Here is a 21,836-nt window from a genome sequence, read left to right on the forward strand (position 1 = left end):
TGACATTTTGAATAATACTGCCTGGGTTAAATCCTGGTTCCGTTATTTACCAGTTATGTGACCCTGGGCAAGTTACTTAATCATTTTTTTTCCTTGCTTATGGAACATGGGTAATCCTTACACATAGGATGGATGTGACAATGAAACAGACATAAAGTGTTCTGACTGTGGGTATTAGCAAGTAAACGCTCTGAAAATGTAACTATTATTAAATCATGTCAACTTTTCAGGATGTGGATGGGTTTTAGTGTTTGTTTACCATGTGGGGTGTGATCATCAAATGTACCAGTGCCGAGGGCCTTGGTGGTCTTAAAATGCTTCTTGGCAACTGTGGAGGTATGTGCATTCTGCTTAGGGAGGTCAAGAAAGGGCAGAGAGAAGGGGAAGCGTGGGATGAATCTTGGTCTTCTATCAACTGTCTTTCTGATTCTTGTGTGATTCCTTATCTCCAGGTCAGAAGAAGGAAACTGAGGATTAACTATTGTTTTTCTCATTTTTTGAATGGGATAAATTTGCCTTTCCATCACACTTTTGGACCTGGGTCTGACTTTTTTTTTTTTTTTTTTTACTTTTTCCCAGGCTTTTTGTTTTGTTTCCTTGGCCTTTGCCCTGTTATTTTGTCTTCTTGGGTTCTTCCTGAGAATATAGGTTCATAGCAATATTTTTTCCTTCTCTTTTAAAAGATAAATTTCCTTCAACTTTGATTTTAAAAAAGCTCACATATGCTTGTTTTTGCTTGACCAATTCAGTAAAGTAAATTGGAAAACTTCTTGCAACATGAACACTTCTTGGAGAAGGGCAGACAAGCTTATAATGTAGCTAGAGATAGCTTTCGTTACCATTACAATTCAATTTATTTTCTTTCTATGGAGGGAAAAGCATAAGGGCATACTATGACATGAATTCTTGAGTGATTCTTAACACATGAAGGCATTTTCAGAAAAGAATCTTGTATTCATTGCCTCTTGTTAATGGTAATGTGAAATCTTGACAGCTAGAAATGAGCTGTATAAACTAGCATTTTGGCTGTCTGGAAATATTAAGAACTTTGGAGATGTTACTTATGTGCTCAGGCTCTTTGCTTTGGCTAAAGACTGAAACTTCCCCCTATGTACTTTACTGGCATGAGATTTTTATTTTGAGAACCTGAAAATAATTACATAGCATGTTAAGCCCAGACTCTTGCAAATGGAAACAACCCCATGCAATGGAGTTCCAGATTTGTCAAAAAGCTTATTTGATATTGCAATTAGAGGAGAGTGAAAGGAAAAGATATTTTCCTTCATAATGAATCCAATTGGGAATTTTTTTAATAGGGAAAAGGTCATACTAATACTGTTTAGTGTTCCTATATAAGATATAATAAAACTTAAGAAATATTTTAGCTCTTACTAAGTTTTCCAATATCTCCTGGTAGAAGTTTCCTCATTTGTAAAATTAAGTTGATAATACACAGGGCTTCCCTGGTAGTTCAGAGGTTAAAGCGTCTGCCTGCAATGCAGGAAATCAGGGTTCTATCCCTGGGTCGGGGAAGATCCCCTGGAGAAGGAAATGGCAACCCACTCCAGTATTCTTGCCTGGAGAATCCCATGGAGGGAGAAGCCTGGTAGGCTACAGTCCACAAGGTCGCAAAGAGTTGGACACGACTGAGCTACTTCACTTTCACTTTTATTAATTATAAGGATTAAAGGAGAAAATTTATGAAATGATATTATTCTTGATGCCTATTAGGCCAAGAAATATATGTGATTTTCCTTCTTTCTTTCTTAAAGGATAATTCTGAGTTTATCCCCTTAATCCAGAAATCCTGACCACTCATAGACAATCAGATGGCTGTAATTAATTTTAAAGTTGGTGATGGAGAAAGAGATGGGAAGGACCTGAGACTCTGAATACCCCCATCTTATCTTTCTTGTTCCTAGAAGTCACCAAGAAGATAAGGCCATGCTGTGTACACCCCTTTTCACTCTGAGGCTTTGCCCTAAAAGACAGTGACCACATCTGAGCTGAGCTAAACTGAGCCACACCGATGACTGCTCTCCAAAGTCCAGAGCTTTTTCTCCTAAATCCTATGTGAATCTGGCTCTCCTTTTGGTGGAGAAAATTCTTTTTTTTTTTTTTAATTTTATTTTATTTTTAAACTTTACATAATTGTATTAGTTTTGCCAAATATCAAAATGAATCCGCCACAGGTATACTTAAACAAGAATAATAACCCTGCTATGGAATGCTTCTTCTCCACTCATAAAGAAAGGGCCACTAACAGAAACTCTCTGCCTCTTTCAACCCCTACCTCCCTCTTCTGCATGAGACTTTGGGGCAAAGGGTCCAGCATATGCAGCTCAATCAATTCTGACTTCCCACTCTTCTTTTTGAGAGTCAGCTCCTTCTTGCTGCATTTTGTAGGGGCAACCGCCCTCCCCGTGGGACATTCAGTGGTGGCCAGGTATCACCTCTGAGCGTCTAAGTCTGAGGGTCAATATAAGGAAGCACATTGTCACCATGCACCCAAGCCATATTTCCCAATATTTAATGTTAATAAGGCGGTGTTCTCCCCCCTTGGGCCAGTTTCTCTAATCTCCTTTTTGATTCAGAGCTTCTGCAGTGAGCCAGACGCCTCTTGTGGTCAGCTTCATATTCTTTTGGTCTCCCTTTCACACCAGCCATGCTGCAGTAACCAACTCCGTGTCCCTGACAGCAGTCCACCTCACTGGACCTCTCTCTCACTCTGCCACAGGGCTTTTCAAACACTACAGCTTTGGATGCCTAAGAAATCTTTCCCAGCACTCACGCTTGCATGGCATTGACACATGTCCTGCCCTCATGCATGCATAACCCAGATCTGCAAGGGAGTTATTAATAACACTCCTTGAACAACACAGGAACAGGAGCTGGTGGATAAACACTTTCTTCTCGCTGGGCACAGTTCCAAGGTATATATTACATAGACCTGAAAACATTCCCAAATGAGATAAAGACCCATTTGCTCCCAGTCATGAACTTCTCAAGAAGTCACTGTTGTACTGGCTTTCTTTCGTCATGGGCTCAGTTTCCACCCTTCACTACCCTTCTCTGGAATCATCTCCTAGGAATGAACTATCTGCCTGCAAACCCATGTGTCAAGCTCTCTGTCAGGGGGCAACCTAGGCTAAGGGGCTTCCCAGGTGGCGCCAGTGCTAAAGAATCTGCCTGTCAAGGCAGGAGATGTAAGAGACGTGGGTTTGATCCATGGGTCAGGAAGATACCCTGGAGGAGAAACACCCCTCTCCAGTATTCTTGGCTTCCCCTGGTAACTCATCTGGTTAAAAAAAAAAAAAATCTGTCTGCAATGTATGAGACCCTGGTTCAATTCCTGGGTCAGGAAGATTCCCTGGAGAAGAGATAGGCTACCCACTCCAGTATTCTTGGGCTTCCCTGGTGGCTCAGATGCTAAAGAATCTGCCTGCAATGCTGGAGACCTGGGTTTGATCCATGCCATGGGTTGGGAGGATCCCCTGGAGGAGGGCATGGCAACCCACTCCAGGATTCTTGCCTGGAGAATCCCCATGGACAGAGGAGACTGACAGGCTACTGTCCATGGGGTCTCAAAGAGTCAGACACAACTGAGCATCTGATAACGACCAGGGAGCTTAAGAAACAGAATTCAGTGGAATCTGAGGATCAAAATGACACTGAGCACGAGAATTTGGATCAGGAATTTTTCCCCCACTTTGGCTCATCACTCAACCTCTGTTGCTTTATCCACCAGCAAAGGGAGTTTTAATATTGGCCAAGCCAGCCTCAGGAGAGTGCACTCAAGTCTCAGGCTGCTTTGGTTTAACCTTGAAATGAGCAGGTACCAATTTCCCTAAGATGGTATGGGCTGGGCAGAGTTTTGATGAGTAACTTTTGAATAACAGAGGCCAAAGAAATATTTTCTATTTAACTATGTTATTAGATAAATTGGGCTTCCCTGATGGCTCAGACAGTAAAGAATCTGCCTGCAATGCAGGAGACCCAGGTTTGATCCCAGGGATGGGAAGATCCTCTGGAGAAGGGAATGGTAACTCACTCCAGTATACTTCCTGGGAAATCCCATGGACAGAGGAGCCTGGTGGAGTACAGTCCATGGACTCACAAAGAGTCAGACACGATTGAGCAATACTTTCACTTCAATCAGTTAGGTAAACCAGGGCTTTAGACAGCAGCTGAGTTTTCTGAGAGTTTACAGGAGTTCTATTGTGCAAGCTTCTAGCTTCAAGTCATTTGTGCCAGACCTGGGTGAGGAGAAATGCTGTGCTGCCTCAGATTCTGGGCCATTGTTCTGTGTTTTCAACTGCTTTTAGGACTCAGGGAGGAAGAGGACTCTGCTGAGGACAGAGGCAGATTCATCCTGAAGCTAAATAAGTTTTGGTTTCAGGGTCCCTGCATTGCATGTGTCCTTTCCAATATGCTCACGAGACTATGTTTTCATGGAATCTGAGAATTAAGACATTTTCACTGCAGTTGCTTAGAGACTGCTTCTTTTGACAAATGGCTGCAGGCTGCCGTGGAGTCTTGCTTAGGGTAACTGATTTGGAGATACAATGGAATTGGATTCAGTGAGATATATTTATGTGGTTCACAGTCCCTTTCAGAAAAGTTATTGCTTGTCATCCCTGAGTGGGCATAGTTTCTGGGAGTTCATCAGTGCTCACTGTCTTGCCTCACTGAGCAATCATATACAAAGGTGCAGGCCCCAAGTCCATGTCCTGATATAATAGAAACATGAGCAGAGGAAGATAAACAAGGCCTGACATGTGAACTATTCTCCTACCTATAAACACACAAAACTAGATGTGGTTATTCCTTTTTCATTAATCCCTGGTCCAAATGGAGGTTCCCAAACAACACAAAATACATTTCATGAATATACCTAGAATTCATTGTATTTCTTTTGTTGATGGCATTCAGGTAGAAACTAATATAACAGAATTGCTCTTTGAACCACAGCTCTGTAGCTGTATGATGAATTCTAAATATATATATGTCTGTGAAATAAAATATTTGATGGGTTCCTATGGCCATTAGCAGGTGGCAGAGTTGGTAAAGAATCTGCCTGCCAATGCAGGAGACATGAGACGTGAATTTGATCCCTGGGTCAGGAAGATTCCCTGGAGTAGGAAATGGCAACCCACTCCAGTATTCTTACCTAGAAAATGGCACGGACATAAGAGCCTGGACGGCTTACAGTCCATGGGGTTGCAGAGAGTCAGACACAACTGAGCAGTGAGCACACACTATTAATAACAATTCAATCAACCTAAGACTAAGCTAGATACCTTCTTATATGCTCTACAGCACATTATATAGGGAGTGTCATCAGTATAAGAAGATCAAAAAGCGGGGAGAGGAGCCAAGATGGCGGAGGAGTAGGACGGGGAGAACACTTTCTCCCCCACAAATTCATCAAAAGAGCATTTAAACATCGAGTAAATTCCACAAAACAACTTCCGAATGCCGGCAGAGGACATCAGGCACCCAGAAAAGTAGCCCAACTCTTCGAAAGGAGGTAGGAAAAAATATAAAAGACAAAAAAAGAGACAAAAGAGGGAGGGACGGAGTTCCGTCCCGGGAAGGGAGTCTTAAAAAGAGAGAAGTTTCCAAACACCAGGAAACCCTCTCACTGCCGAATCTGTGCCGAGCTTTGGAAGCACAGAGGGCAACATAAAAGGGAGGGGAAAAAAAAAAAATAAACAATTAAAAATCGCGGACTGTGAGCCCTACGGGAACTCCCCCAGCGGAGAAGCAGCGCAGACGCCTGCACACGGCATTAGCAAGCGGGGGCTGGGCAGGGAAGTGCGGCGCGGGCTGTGTCCCTTAGAGTAAGAATCGGGCCGAATGTCCTGAGCGCTATCTGAGCGAAATAATTTGGGCTAGCAAACCAGACTGTGGGATATCTACCACGCGAAAAGCCAGCCCTAACCTAAGACACCGCCAGGCCCGCGCACAGAACAAAGGACTGAACAGAGATAGCCGGCTGCAGACCTCCCCCTCCGGTGACAGGCAACCAGAGCCGGAAGGGGGCAATCGCAGCCCCAGAGAGACACTATCTATAAAACTGTAAGCAGGCTTCTTTGCTAACTAAAACTTCTTGGGGGTCTGGACGGTCAACATCTGCCTGAGAAGGTGCGCCGGTTTTACACCCAGATAACCGAGTGGCGGGGAGGCGATAAGTCGCAGCATTGGCGCCCGCCAAGCACCTCATCGCCTGAGCTGCTCGACCTGGGAAGAACACAAAACGCAGGCCCAACCGAGTCTGCGCCTCTGAGGACTACCCGAGTGCCTGAACCTGAGCGGCTTGGACCTGGGAGCTCAGTCCAGGGCCGGCCTCTGATTGTTCCCGGCGGAACAACCTAGAGCCCAAGCAGTGTGGGCAGGGAGGTTACACGCGCCGTGAGCGGGGGCAGACCCAGTGTGGCTGAGGCACTTCGAGCGCACACCAGTGTTATCTGTTTGCAGCTTCCCTCCCTCCCTCCCCACAGCGCGGCTGAACAAGTGAGCCTAAATTAAAAAAAAAAAAAAAAAAAAAAATAGGGTCCTCCACCGTCCCCTTTGCGTCAGGGCGGGAACCAGACACTGAAGAGACCAGCAAACAGAAGAAGCTCTAACAGAGGGAAACGCCTTGGAAGCTACAGGCCATAGATTAAAACCCTGTGGTTACTACGGATTACATAGGAAGGGGCCTATAGATCTTGAGAAATATAAGTCGGACTAAGGAACTGCCAAAAATGAACTGAACCCACAATACTCACAACAAAACCAGAGAAAGACCTAGATATATTTTTACTATTTTTACGATCAATCTTTCTTTCTTTCTTTTTTTTTTTTAATTAAAAAAAAATTTTTTTTAAGTCCTCTATTGTCCTTTAATTTTCACTTTTATAACTATTACTTTGCAAAAAAAAAAAAAAGACCCTATTTTTTTTTTTTTTTTCTTCTTCAGCAAACTTCATATATATATTTTATAATTTTTTGACCGTGGTTTTTTTTTTTTTTTTTTTTCTTTTTTCTTTTCTTTTTCTTCTTTTCTTTAACATTGCATTTTTGAAATTCCAAACTCTACTCTAGATTTTTAATTTTAGCCTTTTGATATATGTTATCAATTTTGTACCTATAGTTTTTTTCATAATTGCTGTGACTTTTTTTTTTTTTTTCCTCTGTTTCTTTCTCTTCTTCTTTTATATAACATCGTATATCTGCAATTCCAAACTCTACTCAAGATTTTTAATTTATGCTTTTTGGTATTTGATATCAATTTTGTACCTGTATTTTCTTTATAATTTTTGCGACATTGTTTTTGTTGGTTTGTTTGTTTTCTCTCTTTATTTTTCTTCTTCTTCTTTTTTTTTTTTTTTTTTTTTTTTTTTTTTAACGTTGTATTTTTGAAATTCCAAACTCTACTCTGGATTTTTAATTTTTGCTGTTTGGTATTAGTTATCAATTTTGTACCTGTAGTTTCTTTATTACTTTCACGACCTTGTTTGTTTTGCTTTGTTCCTTTTTTCTCTCTTTCTTTTCCTTCTCCTTTTCATTAACATCGCATTTTTGAAATTCCAAACTCTACTCTAATTTCTAATTTTTGTTTTTATGTATTTGTTACCAATTTTGTACCTTTAAGAACCCAATCTTCAGGACCCATTTTTCACTAGTGTACGAGATTACTGGCTTGACTGCTCTCTCTCCCTTTGGACTCTCCATTTTCTCCACCAGGTCACCTGTATCTCCTCCCTAACCCCTCTCTACTCTACCCAACTCTGTGAATTTCTGTGTGTTCCAGACGGTGGAGAACACTTAAGGAACTGATTACTGGCTGGATCTGTCTCCCGCCTTTTCATTTCCCCCTTTTATCCTTCTGGCCACCTCTGTCTCCTTCCTCCTTCTTCTCTTCCCTGTATAACTCCGTGAACATCTCTGAGTGGTCCAGTTGTGGAGTGCACATAAGGAAGTGACTACTGGCTAGCCCATTCTCTCCACTATTGATTCCACCTCATCTCATTTGGGTCACCTCTAACTCCCTCCTTCCTCTTCTCTTCTCCATGTAACGCTGTGAACCTCTCTGAGTGACCCTCACAGTAGAGAAACTTTTCATCTTTAACGTAGATGTTTTATCAGTGGTGCTGTATAGAAGGAGAAGTTTTGAAACTACTGTAAAATTAAGACCGATAACTGGAAGTAGGAGGCTTAAGTCCAATCCCTGACTCCAGGGAACTCCTGACTCCAAGGAACATTAATTGACAGGAGCTCATCAAACGCCTCCATACCGACACTGAAACCAAGCACCACACAAGGGCCAACAAGTTCCAGGGAAAGACATAACAAGCAAATTCTCCAGCAACAAAGGAACACAGCCCTGAGCTTCAAGATACAGGCTGCCCAAAGTCACCCCAAAACCATAGACATCTCATAACTCATTACTGGACATTTCATTACACTCCAGAGAGAAGAAATACAGCTCCATCCACCAGAACATCGACACAAGCTTCCCTAACCAGGAAACCTTGACAAGCCACCTGTACAAACCCACACACAGCGAGGAAACGCCACAATAAAGAGAACTCCACAAACTGCCAGAATACAGAAAGGACACCCCAAACTCAGCAATTTAAACAAGATGAAGAGACAGAGGAATAGCCAGCAGATAAAGGAACAGGATAAATGCCCACCAAACCAAACCAAAGAGGAAGAGATAGGGAATCTACCTGATAAAGAATTCCGAATAATGATAGTGAAATTGATCCAAAATCTTGAAATTAAAATGGAATCACAGATAAATAGCCTGGAGGCAAGGATTGAGAAGATGCAAGAAAGGTTTAACAAGGACTTAGAAGAAATAAAAAAGAGTCAATATATAATGAATAATGCAATAAGTGAAATTAAAAACACTCTGGAGGCAACAAATAGTAGAATAACAGAGGCAGAAGATAGGATTAGTGAATTAGAAGATAGAATGGTAGAAATAAATGAATCAGAGAGGATAAAAGAAAAACGAATTAAAAGAAATGAGGACAATCTCAGAGACCTCCAGGACAATATTAAACGCTACAACATTCGAATCATAGGGGTCCCAGAAGAAGAAGACAAAAAGAAAGACCATGAGAAAATACTTGAGGAGATAATAGTTGAAAACTTCCCTAAAATGGGGAAGGAAATAATCACCCAAGTCCAAGAAACCCAGAGAGTCCCAAATAAGATAAACCCAAGGCGAAACACCCCAAGACACATAGTAATCAAATTAACAAAGATCAAACACAAAGAACAAATATTAAAAGCAGCAAGGGAAAAACAACAAATAACACACAAGGGAATTCCCATAAGGATAACAGCTGATCTTTCAATAGAAACTCTTCAAGCCAGGAGGGAATGGCAAGACATACTTAAAATGATGAAAGAAAATAATCTACAGCCCAGATTATTGTACCCAGCAAGGATCTCATTCAAGTATGAAGGAGAAATCAAAAGCTTTTCAGACAAGCAAAAGCTGAGAGAATTCTGCACCACCAAACCAGCTCTCCAACAAATACTAAAGGATATTCTCTAGACAGGAAACACAAAAATGGTGTATAAATTCGAACCCAAAACAATAAAGTAAATGGCAACGGGGTCATACTTATCAGTAATTACCTTAAACGTAAATGGGTTGAATGCCCCAACCAAAAGACAAAGACTGGCTGAATGGATACAAAAACAAGACCCCTGCATATGTTGTCTACAAGAGACCCACCTCAAAACAGGGGACACATACAGACTGAAAGTGAAGGGCTGGAAAAAGATTTTCCATGCGAATAGGGACCAAAAGAAAGCAGGAGTAGCAATACTCATATCAGATAAAATAGACTTTAAAACAAAGACTGTGAAAAGAGACAAAGATGGTCACTACATAATGATCAAAGGATCAATCCAAGAAGAAGATATAACAATTATAAATATATATGCACCCAACACGGGAGCACCGCAGTATGTAAGACAAATGCTAACAAGTATGAAAGAAGAAATTAACAATAACACAATAATAGTGGGAGACTTTAATACCCCACTCACACCTATGGATAGATCAACTAAACAGAAAATTAACAAGGAAACACAAACTTTAAACGATACAATAGACCAGTTAGACCTAATTGATATCTATAGGACATTTCATCCCAAAACAATGAATTTCACCTTCTTCTCAAGCGCACATGGAACCTTCTCCAGGATAGATCACATCCTGGGCCATAAAGCTAGCCTTGGTAAATTCAAAAAAATAGAAATCATTCCAAGCATCTTTTCTGACCACAATGCAGTAAGATTAGATCTCAATTACAGGAGAAAAACTATTAAAAAATCCAACATATGGAGGCTGAACAACACGCTGCTGAATAACCAACAAATCACAGAAGAAATCAAAAAAGAAATCAAAATTTGCATAGAAACGAATGAAAATGAAAACACAACAACCCAAAACCTGTGGGACACGGTAAAAGCAGTCCTAAGGGGAAAGTTCATAGCAATACAGGCACACCTCAAGAAACAAGAAAAAAGTCAAATAAATAACCTAACTCTACACCTAAAGCAACTAGAAAAGGAAGAAATGAAGAACCCCAGGGTTAGTAGAAGGAAAGAAATCTTAAAAATTAGAGCAGAAATAAATGCAAAAGAAACAAAAGAGACCATAGCAAAAATCAACAAAACCAAAAGCTGGTTCTTTGAAAGGATAAATAAAATTGACAAACCATTAGCCAGACTCATCAAGAAACAAAGGGAGAAAAATCAAATCAATAAAATTAGAAATGAAAATGGAGAGATCACAACAGACAACACAGAAATACAAAGGATCATAAGAGACTACTACCAGCAATTATATGCCAATAAAATGGACAACGTGGAAGAAATGGACAAATTCTTAGAAAAGTACAACTTTCCAAAACTCGATCAGGAAGAAATAGAAAATCTTAACAGACCCATCACAAGCACGGAAATTGAAACTGTAATCAAAAATCTTTCAGCAAACAAAAGCCCAGGTCCAGACGGCTTCACAGCTGAATTCTACCAAAAATTTAGAGAAGAGCTAACACCTATCCTGCTCAAACTCTTCCAGAAAATTGCAGAGGATGGTAAACTTCCAAACTCATTCTATGAGGCCACCATCACCCTAATACCAAAACCTGACAAAGATCCCACAAAAAAAGAAAACTACAGGCCAATATCACTGATGAACATAGATGCAAAAATCCTTAACAAAATTCTAGCAATCAGAATCCAACAACACATTAAAAAGATCATACACCATGACCAAGTGGGCTTTATCCCAGGGATGCAAGGATTCTTCAATATCCGCAAATCAATCAATGTAATACACCACATTAACAAATTGAAAAATAAAAACCATATGATTATCTCAATAGATGCAGAGAAAGCCTTTGACAAAATTCAACATCCATTTATGATAAAAACTCTCCAGAAAGCAGGAATAGAAGGAACCTACCTCAACATAATCAAAGCTATATATGACAAACCCACAGCAAACATTATCCTCAATGGTGAAAAATTGAAAGCATTTCCTCTAAAGTCAGGAACAAGACAAGGGTGCCCACTTTCACCATTACTATTCAACATAGTTTTGGAAGTTTTGGCCACAGCAATCAGAGCAGAAAAAGAAATAAAAGGAATCCAAATTGGAAAAGAAGAAGTAAAGCTCTCACTGTTTGCAGATGACATGATCCTCTACATAGAAAACCCTAAAGACTCCACCAGAAAATTACTAGAACTAATCAATGACTATAGTAAAGTTGCAGGATATAAAATCAACACACAGAAATCCCTTGCATTCCTATACACTAATAATGAGAAAACAGAAAGAGAAATTAAGGAAACAATTCCATTCACCATTGCAACGGAAAGAATAAAATACTTAGGAATATATCTACCTAAAGAATCTAAAGACCTATATATAGAAAACTATAAAACACTGGTGAAAGAAATCAAAGAGGACACTAACAGATGGAGAAATATACCATGTTCATGGATTGGAAGAATCAATATAGTGAAAATGAGTATACTACCCAAAGCAATCTATAGATTCAATGCAATCCCTATCAAGCTACCAACAGCATTCTTCACAGAGCTAGAACAAATAATTTCACAATTTGTATGGAAAAACCTCCTTTGCTTCCTCGCCTCCCACCTCACCCCTTTTTGCACATGACCTGACCCCCGCCCGCTCTTGTGGCTGGCTGTGATCTCACGGGATCACAGGACTGAGACTTGGTCTCGGGTCAGGGTGTTTGAATGTCTGTAGGAAAGGAGTTCATGGTGGGGAGTTGTTTTCATTTGAGAAATTGTATAATATTTATTGATTGTGTCTACTGCCAACGTTTATATCCAATTCTAAGATTTCTGGGAAAAAAAAAAACAAAATTCTTGTTTCTTGCTGCTCAGAAAAAGTTTACTGAAATTAGCAGTTCCCTAAAAGCACTGAAATCTGCGGTCTGTCTTCTGCTAGAATAACGTTTACAAGTGCGGCGGGTTCCCCCGCCACGCAGTCACGAGGGAGGCACGGTACTCGCTGGCGTCTGCCCGGCTGGAGGTGGCGAGCCGTGCCCACACAGCCCTCGCCCGGTACGTTGGGGGTCGCGCGCCCATGATTGTTCACTTTAATAAAGACAGATTTTTTGGTAAAGTAGAATATTTTTTACTCTGAGCATGTTTCTCTTAAAAAGGTGATGATGCACTTAAGCTGACAGTTCTTTCTAGTGTTTTTATCACGTCCTGACTCGTCCCGTCCCAATCCTGGCTTCCGGAAGAGCTTCGGGCCTGCCGGGGAGCTTGCGGTTCTCCGTGTCGACGGAGCTTTTGGTCGCGTTGCCTATTCAAACAGAAAGTGGTCGTTGGCAGCTGTCCGGGAACCACAAGTCCGCGGGACGCTCCGGTCCCCCCCGCCTCCCCTCCGATGGTGGGCCTGGTGCTCCTGCCGGCCCCCGGTGCTTCTCGGGACCAGACCTTCCGGCGCGGCCTGCACACACGCTGCCCGTGCGACTGACCCGCTGACCCGACCGCTGGGACATTCTGGAGTCACTTATTTAGTTTTGCACATTTTTTTTTTTCTTGGGAGTGTTACTTGAATTTATCTCAAAACTGCAGAAAGAAAAGAAAAAAACTGAAGCTCAACAGAGAGAAAAAGTTAAAACACGCAAACTGGTCATTTCCGATGCAAAGGGGAGTGACCATGTCCACGAGGACGGAGGGGACGCGGCGGCCTCACCCTGCCGGTTGGTCGTCTGTACATAGGTAGACCTGTGCGGTTTCTCCAGTGCTGAGTGTTGAAACAGTCCTGAGTGGACTCCTGTGACATGCCGTTCACACGTGTGCTTTACTTCTCACTGTATGTTTGATAATTATATTATTATATTTATTTTAAGAAAGCACTAAAATGTAATAAAGTAATTAACTAAAAAAAAAAAAAAAAAAAAAGAAGATCAAAAAGCATGCAACTAAAGATGTAGGAGAAAATTACTACCTAGATATTTAAACAATTAATAAAATATATTATTTTTATAGATATGGTAACATTTGTCAGATTTTAAAAGTTTATAATTTACTGTGTTTTTTTCTATCATTCTCAGTCACTATATATTTTTCATATCTAATTTTGTATTCAAAATTATGTGTTATTTTCCCCAAATTGTATAAAGCTTCGAACCTATAAAACCTGATCTTTGCCCCAGGTAGATGGGCTAACTTCCTGCCTTCATTTGTTTACAGACCCTTAAATGTTTCTTCAGTTATGCAGTACCAAATTTGCTTCCGGCTTCCCTGGTGGCTCAGATGGTAAAGAATCTGCCTGCAATGCAGGAGAGCCAGGCTTGATCCCTAGATCAGAAAGATCCTCTGGAGAAGGAACTGGCAATCCACTCCGGTATTCTTGCCCAGAGAATCCCATGAACAGAGGAGCCAGGCAAGCTACAATCCATGGGGTCATAAAGAGTCGGACATGACTGAGCGACTAACACACACCCAGCTTTGCTTTGGATTTGAAGATATGTTTCCTGACTTTGCCTTTAGATTTTGGAGATATAAAGAGTTAACTCACACATGAAGGGGTAGTTGGTACCCATATTAATCTCTAAGGTTCTAAAATGACTAAAATAACTAGTAGTCTTGTTCCTGGGATGTTCTGATTCCAGGAATTCGTTTTGTTTAGGAGATGAAGGAGAAACCAGAATAGTTTGAAAAACATCCTTCAGTCTTATTGTCAGAAAAGGAGCAGCAGGATAAGAACCAAGAAGTAAGCAAGAGGAAGAATTCCTTCTTCCTTAGGTGGAAGTTGAAATTTTAAAGGCAGACCAGAGAGATATGCATGGAAAAATTAGATCATGAATGCTAAAACAGAAAGAGAGAAAATCACAAAGGAGATAAATATGGTTTTACCCTTCCTGAAAACGTGATTTAGAAATGGGTTTCATGTTTGACTTACTGTTTAATTGAAAACCGCACTGGGTTCTGACAGAATCTAGCCAAGAAAAAGAGACAAGGTCTCAGAAAGCTTCATGGAATAAACTTCCCCAAAATGGTGGTGGTGGAAGGGGAGTTCCCCAGAAAGAAATCTGTTAAAATCACAATTAGCATCTATACGAGGAGTTATCTGGAAATTATCGCCTTAAAGATTGTGACAGCTGTTTGAAATAGTTAAATAAATTGGACTGGTCTGCAAAAGGAAGTCCAGAGGACCAGCATAAAATATTCAAAGGATTACAGAGGATCAAAGTGAAATTAAACTCTTACTGTGTTGAGGGGGAGGAACAGCTATTGCCTGTGTTGTCCTGAGGGAGCCAGATTAAGAAATTTATGTAATTGAGATTCCAAGAGAAGGTGCAACAAAGATATTCAAGGGATGCCAAATTGGAGAATAATAGATCAAGGTCAGGCTTTGGACAGAGGTTGGTCTGTTAGGAGAATTCCTCCTGAGTGAGAATATCCAATCCATAGACTTGAAGGTGGCCAACATTTGTTTGAAAAATAGTTGCTTTTGGAGCACCAGAGCTCACTCATTTCCTATTTCTTATTATGAAAGATCCTCACTGAGCCAAATTTATGAAAAATGGTTACACAAATAAATATCTGTCCAGAAAGCAAAGTAGCAATGAAAAAAAAAACAAAACCCCAAGATCTTAAGATTTTGTAAATGGTACTGATTTTATACTGATTAGGGAAGCAAAGCGTCCATTTAAGAAGCAGATTCAAGTTTCTGAAAAGTATTGAGAGATGACTGAGGCAGAAAAAGATATAATAACAAGAGACATGCTATTCATGTTCAGCAAATTACAAATGTGAGAAATTTCCATGTCTTAGGAGCACGTAGCAGGGATATCAGTCTACCCTGGATCCCAGAGGTACATATTAAAGACTCATGAGAAGCTTCGGTATTTGAATAGGTTGAGGATGACTTTTCTGCTAAAATATATGTGGAGATGAAAGAGAAATTACCCAGGAGGCAGGTATCTTCAACTTAAGCAATTTCACACCAAGAGGCATTGTCAAAATCTTCTGTAGCAGGACTGAAACTACTGGATATCAAGTAGAGTCTTTGTGGGTAGATTCAATTAACAGTATATTCAGTTCAGCAGTGGAGGACCAGAAACACTAGGATGGATGAGCAAACAGAAATTAACAAGTGTTTTGTTGTTGTTCAGTTGATAAGTCGTTTTGGACCCTTAGCTACCCCATAGACTGCAGCATGCCAGGCTCCTCTGTCCTTCACTATCTCCAGGAATTTGCTCAATATTTTGGCCACCTGATGTGAAGAGCTGACTCATTTGAAAAGACTCTGATGCTGGGAAAGATTGAGGGCAGGAGGAGAAGGGGACGACAGAGGATAAGATGGTTGGATGGCATCACCAACTCAATGGACATGAGTTTGAGTGGACTCTGGGAGTTGGTGATGGACAGGGAGGCCTGGTGTGCTGCAGTTCATGGGGTCACAAAGAGTCGGACACGACTGAGCAACTGAACTGAACTGATGTCCATTGAGTCAGTGATGCAATCTAACTATCTCAAGTCTGCCACTACCTTCCCCTCCATCTTCAATCTTTCCCAGCATCGGGGTCTTTTCCAATGAGTCAGCTCTTCACATCAGGTGGCCAAGGTATTGGAGCTTCAGCATCAGTCCTTCCAATGAATATTCAGAGTTGACTTCCTTTAGGATTGACTGGTTTGATCTCCCTGCAATCTAAGGGACTATCAAGAGTCTTCTCCAGCACAATTCAAAAGCATCAGTTCTTTGGTGCTTAGCCTTCTTTATGGTCCAACTCCTACATCCATTTGTGACTATTGGAAAAACCATAGCTTTGACTAGATGGATTTTTGTCCGCAAAGTGATGTCTCTGCTTTTTAATTTGCTAAGTTGATCATAGCTTTTCTTTCAAGGAGCAAGAGTCTTTTAATGTCATATCTGCAGTCATCATTCAATTAAATATGCAAAAGATACCTCAGCTTAAGACCTGATAATTGGGACTACCACCACAAGAAATTGCTAAACTTGCAAAAGGCAAGGATGTCAAAAATGTCACTCTCTGAGAAAGAAAATCATATGCATAGGTGAACTTTCTGTCACTTGTGGTATAATCATATTGCCAAAATTAATCTCTAGGTGGGACATCTCTTGCAACTAAATTTAAGGTCCGAAAGATGTAGATCTTGGGCAGCTGACCTTGGTTTGATTCACACCTGGTGAGGTTTAAATATACAAGAGAGTGCTTAGTTTCTGCTATGGTCTTTGATAACACTAAATCCTAGGTCTGGAGGACTGCATCAAGCCTGATGACTGGCTTATTTTCTAAATTTTGGGGGTATATAACTGTTAGAATATACTGTTTCTTATTAACCTTTGGACTCTGGGGCCCTGGGTTTTCACTTACTTGAATTTTAATTCATAGGAAAAAGTACATTTGATTTTAAATTTTTAATTACTTTAACTTACAGGTTTTGAACTTTTGTTTCTTTAGGAAATTTACCTCACTGAGAAGACAATTTGATTTCTAAATTTAGTCTTTAGCTTATAACTTTTGGTGAGATTTAATCTTTAAACTTTTCCCTCAGGAAATTCATAATAGGAGAGGTTCATTTTGAACCCAAACTTAAGTGAATAATGTGTGTATATATATTAACAATATCTGCTCAGAAACAGATATTGAGATAATGGAATTTCAATTTTTTAATTTATTAATGAGGCTTCAACTGTTTCACATAAAAATATTTTAATAATTTATTTAAAATCTGAATTATGTTTAAAATGTTGTACTTTGTTAATCTTGTAAAGCGAGAAAGAATAAGAGCTAAAATAACATAATTTTGTTGCCTGAAAAATAAAATAGTTGTTTTGATGAGAAAAATGACTTTTAATACTTCTTGAATTTTGTGCATATTATGTTAGAGGAAAGTTAGGGGAAAAGTTGAGAGCTCCAGGTAACATTTTAGAAGAATTTCCAGACGTTTTAATTTAGCACTGACTTAATCACTGTATTTAATTGTCACCAGATGATATAAATCATTTTAAGTATTTTCTTTAGTTCAGTCACTCAGTTGTGTCAGACTCTTTGTGCCTCCACGGACTTCAGCATGCCAGGCTTCCCTGTTCAACACCAACTTCCGGAGCTTACTCAAACTCATGTCCATTGAGATGGTGATGCAATGCAACTCATCTTGTGTTGTCCCCTTCTCCTCCCACCTTCAATCTGTCCCAGCATCAGGGTCTTTTCAAATGAGTCAGTTCTTTGCATCAGGTGGCCAAAGTATTGGAGCTTCAGCTTCAGCATCAAACTTCCAATGAATATTCAGGACTGATTTCCGTTAGGATGGACAGGTTGGATCTCCTTGCAGTCCAAGGGACTCTCAAGAGTCTTCTCCAACACCACAGTTCAAAAGCATCAATTCTTTGGTGCTCAGGTTTTTTTATAGTCCAACTCTTACATACATACATGACTACTGGAAAAACTATAGCTTTGACTAGAAGGACATTCATTCACAAAGTAATGTCTCTGCTTTTTAATATGCTGTCTAGGTTGGTCATAACTTTTCTCCAAGGAGCAAGTGTCTTTTAATTTCATGACTGCAGCCACCATCTGCAGTGATTTTGGAGCCCCACCAAAAAACAAAGTCTCTCACTGTTTTCATTGTTTCCCCATCTATTTGCCATGAAGTGATGGGACCAGATGCCATGATCTTCATTTTCTGAATGTTTAGTTTTAAGCCAACTTTTCACTCTCCTCTTTCACTTACATCAGGAGGCTCTTTAGTTCTTCTTCGCTTTCTGCCATAAGGGTGGTGTCATCTATATATCTGAGGTTATTGATCTTTCTCCCAGCAATCTCGATTCCAGCTTGTGCTTCATCCAGCCCGGCATTTCATGTGATATAATCTGTATAGCTGCATCACTTCATGGGAAATAGATGGGGAAACAGTGGAAACAGTGTCAGACTTTATTTTTGGGGGCTCCAAAATCACTGCAGATGGTGACTGCAGCCATGAGATTAAAAGACACTTACTCCTTGGAAGGAAAGTTATGACCAACCTAGATAGCATATTCAAAAGCAGAGACATTACTTTGCCAACAAAGGTCTGTCTAGTTATGGTTTTTCCTGTGGTCATGTATGGATGTGAGAGTTGGACTGTGAAGAAGGCTGAGCACCAAAGAATTGATGCTTTTGAACTGTGGTGTTAGAGAAGACTCTTGAGAGTCCCTTGGACTGCAAGGAGATCCAACCAGTCCATTCTGAAGGAGATCAGCCCTGGGATTTCTTTGGAAGGAATGGTGCTAAAGCTGAAACTCCAGTACTTTGGCCACCTCATGCAAAGAGTTGACTCATTGGAAAAGACCCTGATGTTGGGAGGAATTGGGGGGAGGAGGAGAAGGGGACGACAGAGGATGAGATGGCTGGATGGCATCACTGATGTGATGGACATGAGTTTGAGTGAACTCCGGGTGTTGGTGATGGACAGGGAGGCCTGGCATGCTGCAATTCATGGGGTTGCAATCGGACACGACCGAGCAACTGAACTGAACTGATTCTGCATATAAATTAAAGAAGCAGGGTGACAATATACAGCCTTGACATACTCCTTTCCCTTTGGAACCAGTATTTTCTTGATAAACTTATTTACTCCCATTCATCAAATAAACTTTGTATGGAGTCAAATAACATTATCATAAGACCTTGGATTAAAATAATGAAAACTGGAAGAATATTTTTACTTCAGTGGATGATGTTTTGTGCCAAGATTGCAAAGGCTTCATTTATGCATTTAGTAGAAATTGTGAAATGGGATGTTTACAGATTTGGCTTTAACTTCTAATAGTTTATTAAAGATGCAATACAGCCTTTAACTTTACAATCAAAAAATATATCTTGTTTATAAATGCTGATGTTAATAAACAAATGATTAAAATGATTGCATATATAAAATTACATAAAGTATGATAATGAAACAAATGAAATTAATGTAAAAATCATATTTTAAGTAAAATAAAATAAGATACCATTTCAATCAAAATTAGTCAGGTGTCCACCAATCAAATGAAAATGCAATTGTTTTGATCACTGAAGGAAAAAAAATCTTTCATTTTATTGATTCCTGAAAATTGTCCAAATAAACTTGCAAACTTTGTTCAATGAAGTAGGGGAATGAAATCAGTGAAATTAAGCCTATTAAATAAATATTTCAATAAATTATTTTATGACTCAGTCAATAATAGAGATACTGAATATATAAAAATTTCAAAGAGGATTTAGATAACAAAGGGAATTGATCTTAATATTGATCTAGATACTAATTTATATTACTATACAGATTAGAGATTTTCACATTTAAAAGGCTAAAGTTTAAAAAAGTTTAGTTTGTATTATTGAAATAAGAGCAAAATCTGAGAGAGTAGCACTGCGAACAAATTAATGGATATTCCTTATTAAATTATATGTCATCTAAAATGTATAACTTTAATTGGGAAGCTGAAAAGGTTGATGAAACTCCAAGATCATGGCTTAGACAAGTTGTTACAAGTCTATCAAACAAAATTATATATTAAAAAAATTATACAAATTAACAAATAATTTAGAAATTATTGGAATTATTTGATCACTGATTTATACTATAGGATATCATTATTTAGGATTTTACAATATATTGTATATTTAGAAACTATAAGGAACTTTGTTTTAAATACTGATTTATATTACTATAGAGATTATCAAATCTTTTATACATGAACTCTAAAAAAAGAGGATATTTAGTTTCTCTATCTACCAATTTGTTATCTCAAGTGTTAAGACATTCAAAAATTGAGTAGAAAAAGAGGGCACTTATATCTTTGCAAGGGCTTCTTGCATAGCTCAAATGGTAAAGAATCTGCCTGCAAAGTGAGAGAGCTGGGTTCAATTGCTGGGTCAGGAAGATCCCCTGGAGAAGGTCATGGCAAACCTCTCCAGTATTCTTGCCTGAAGAATTCCATGGACAGAGGAGCCTGGTGGGCTACAGTCCATGGTCTTACAAAGAGTCAGACACGACTGAGCGACTAACACTACATCTTTGCATATTCCAGCCCTCAGGAAGCAGAAAGGGCAAGGAGATATGTCTTAGTGCCTAGCACTTCCAAGGTCTGGGCAGCCCATCTCAGGACATGTTAGGATGGAAGAAGCTACTATCATCTTTGATCAGGAACATGGGATAGAGTAAGAGGGAACTGAAGATAGAGTTCCAGAGGAGGAGAAAGGAGAGGGGGCCTGGCCTTACTGCAGCTGTAGACCACACTGCACAATCTGTCTTTTAGAGAGACCCTGACCTCAGCTCCATGATCTAATAGAATGTTCCTGAAGTTAGCTATATCTGTTTTCTATTGCAGCTATAACAAATTACCACAAAATTAGGTTTAAATTTTCACCTGTTTATAGTTCATAGTTCTGTAACTCCAGAGTCTTGTAAGGGAAAAGCCAAAGAGAGAACTGACAGAGATGCACCGAGGCACAGGGAAGAAGGCCATGCGAAGATGCAGCCATAGGTTGGAGTTATGTAGTCAAGGGGCGTTTGGAGTCACTCGAAAGACAAAGAAGGAGTCTACCCCAGAGCCTGGCTTACCCTTTGATTTTATATAGATATAGATATAGATATAGATGATATAGATATATAACTGAATCACTTTGCTGAACACCTGATTCTAACATAACATTGTAAATCAACTATAGCTTGATTGAAAAAAAACAAAAAGAAAAAAAAAAAACCTACACCTCATATCTTCTGATCCCTATTCATAACCCTAAACTGAACCATAAGTTTTTATTGGGAAGTACTTATAAAAAGTATTTTTGAAGACTTTCAACTGTGAAAAAAGTGACTATTAAAGTTTCTCTATATACAACACAAGGTAATTTTGTTCACAAGGCCTGTGTCTGCTAAAGGTAAATAATAAAAATTTTACCAATTCAGGAGACTTCAATCACTCCCACTGCAAAATACACTCACCTGGAGGTTACTCAGTTAATTCCGTCTGTGTTTCTCATCCCTTTCTCTTTTCTCCTGTTCTCTGGAGAAGGACTGTGGGTTCTCGGGGGGGCCATGCCAATCCTGCCAAGTTGCCACCCCTGACCCCACTATCGTCTTCTCTTCTTCCTGGCCTCTGCTGAGGGCAATCCAATGTGTCTGCAAACAGCAGCTGGTCTCTGTAACACTCAGTGTCACAAGACCCAGCGCTGCAACAGCCTCCTTTTCTCCAGGCTTCTCCCATTCCACTCGTCCCAGCATCTCTTCTCTTCTCCTTGGGACTTGGCAAGTCTCTGAGGCTGTCTTTAGAC

At 39.8% G+C, this 21,836-nt stretch overlaps 1 long non-coding RNA gene across 1 annotated transcript in view; it reads right to left on the bottom strand.

Annotated features, from left to right (window-relative positions):
• Positions 1 to 15,075: 15,075 nt before the first annotated feature.
• Positions 15,076 to 21,836, bottom strand: part of LOC129655998 (uncharacterized) — a 60,002-nt gene continuing 53,241 nt past the window's right edge. Inside the window, exons 3-4 of the long non-coding RNA XR_008716152.1 lie at positions 18,274 to 18,428; positions 15,076 to 15,639 (exon numbers count right to left, since the gene is read on the bottom strand). This is a non-coding gene — a long non-coding RNA (uncharacterized LOC129655998). The remainder of the gene's footprint in view (positions 15,640 to 18,273; positions 18,429 to 21,836) is intronic.

The sequence above is a fragment of the Bubalus kerabau genome, chromosome 1, assembly GCF_029407905.1.
Source record: "Bubalus kerabau isolate K-KA32 ecotype Philippines breed swamp buffalo chromosome 1, PCC_UOA_SB_1v2, whole genome shotgun sequence".
NCBI lineage: Eukaryota > Metazoa > Chordata > Mammalia > Artiodactyla > Bovidae > Bubalus > Bubalus kerabau.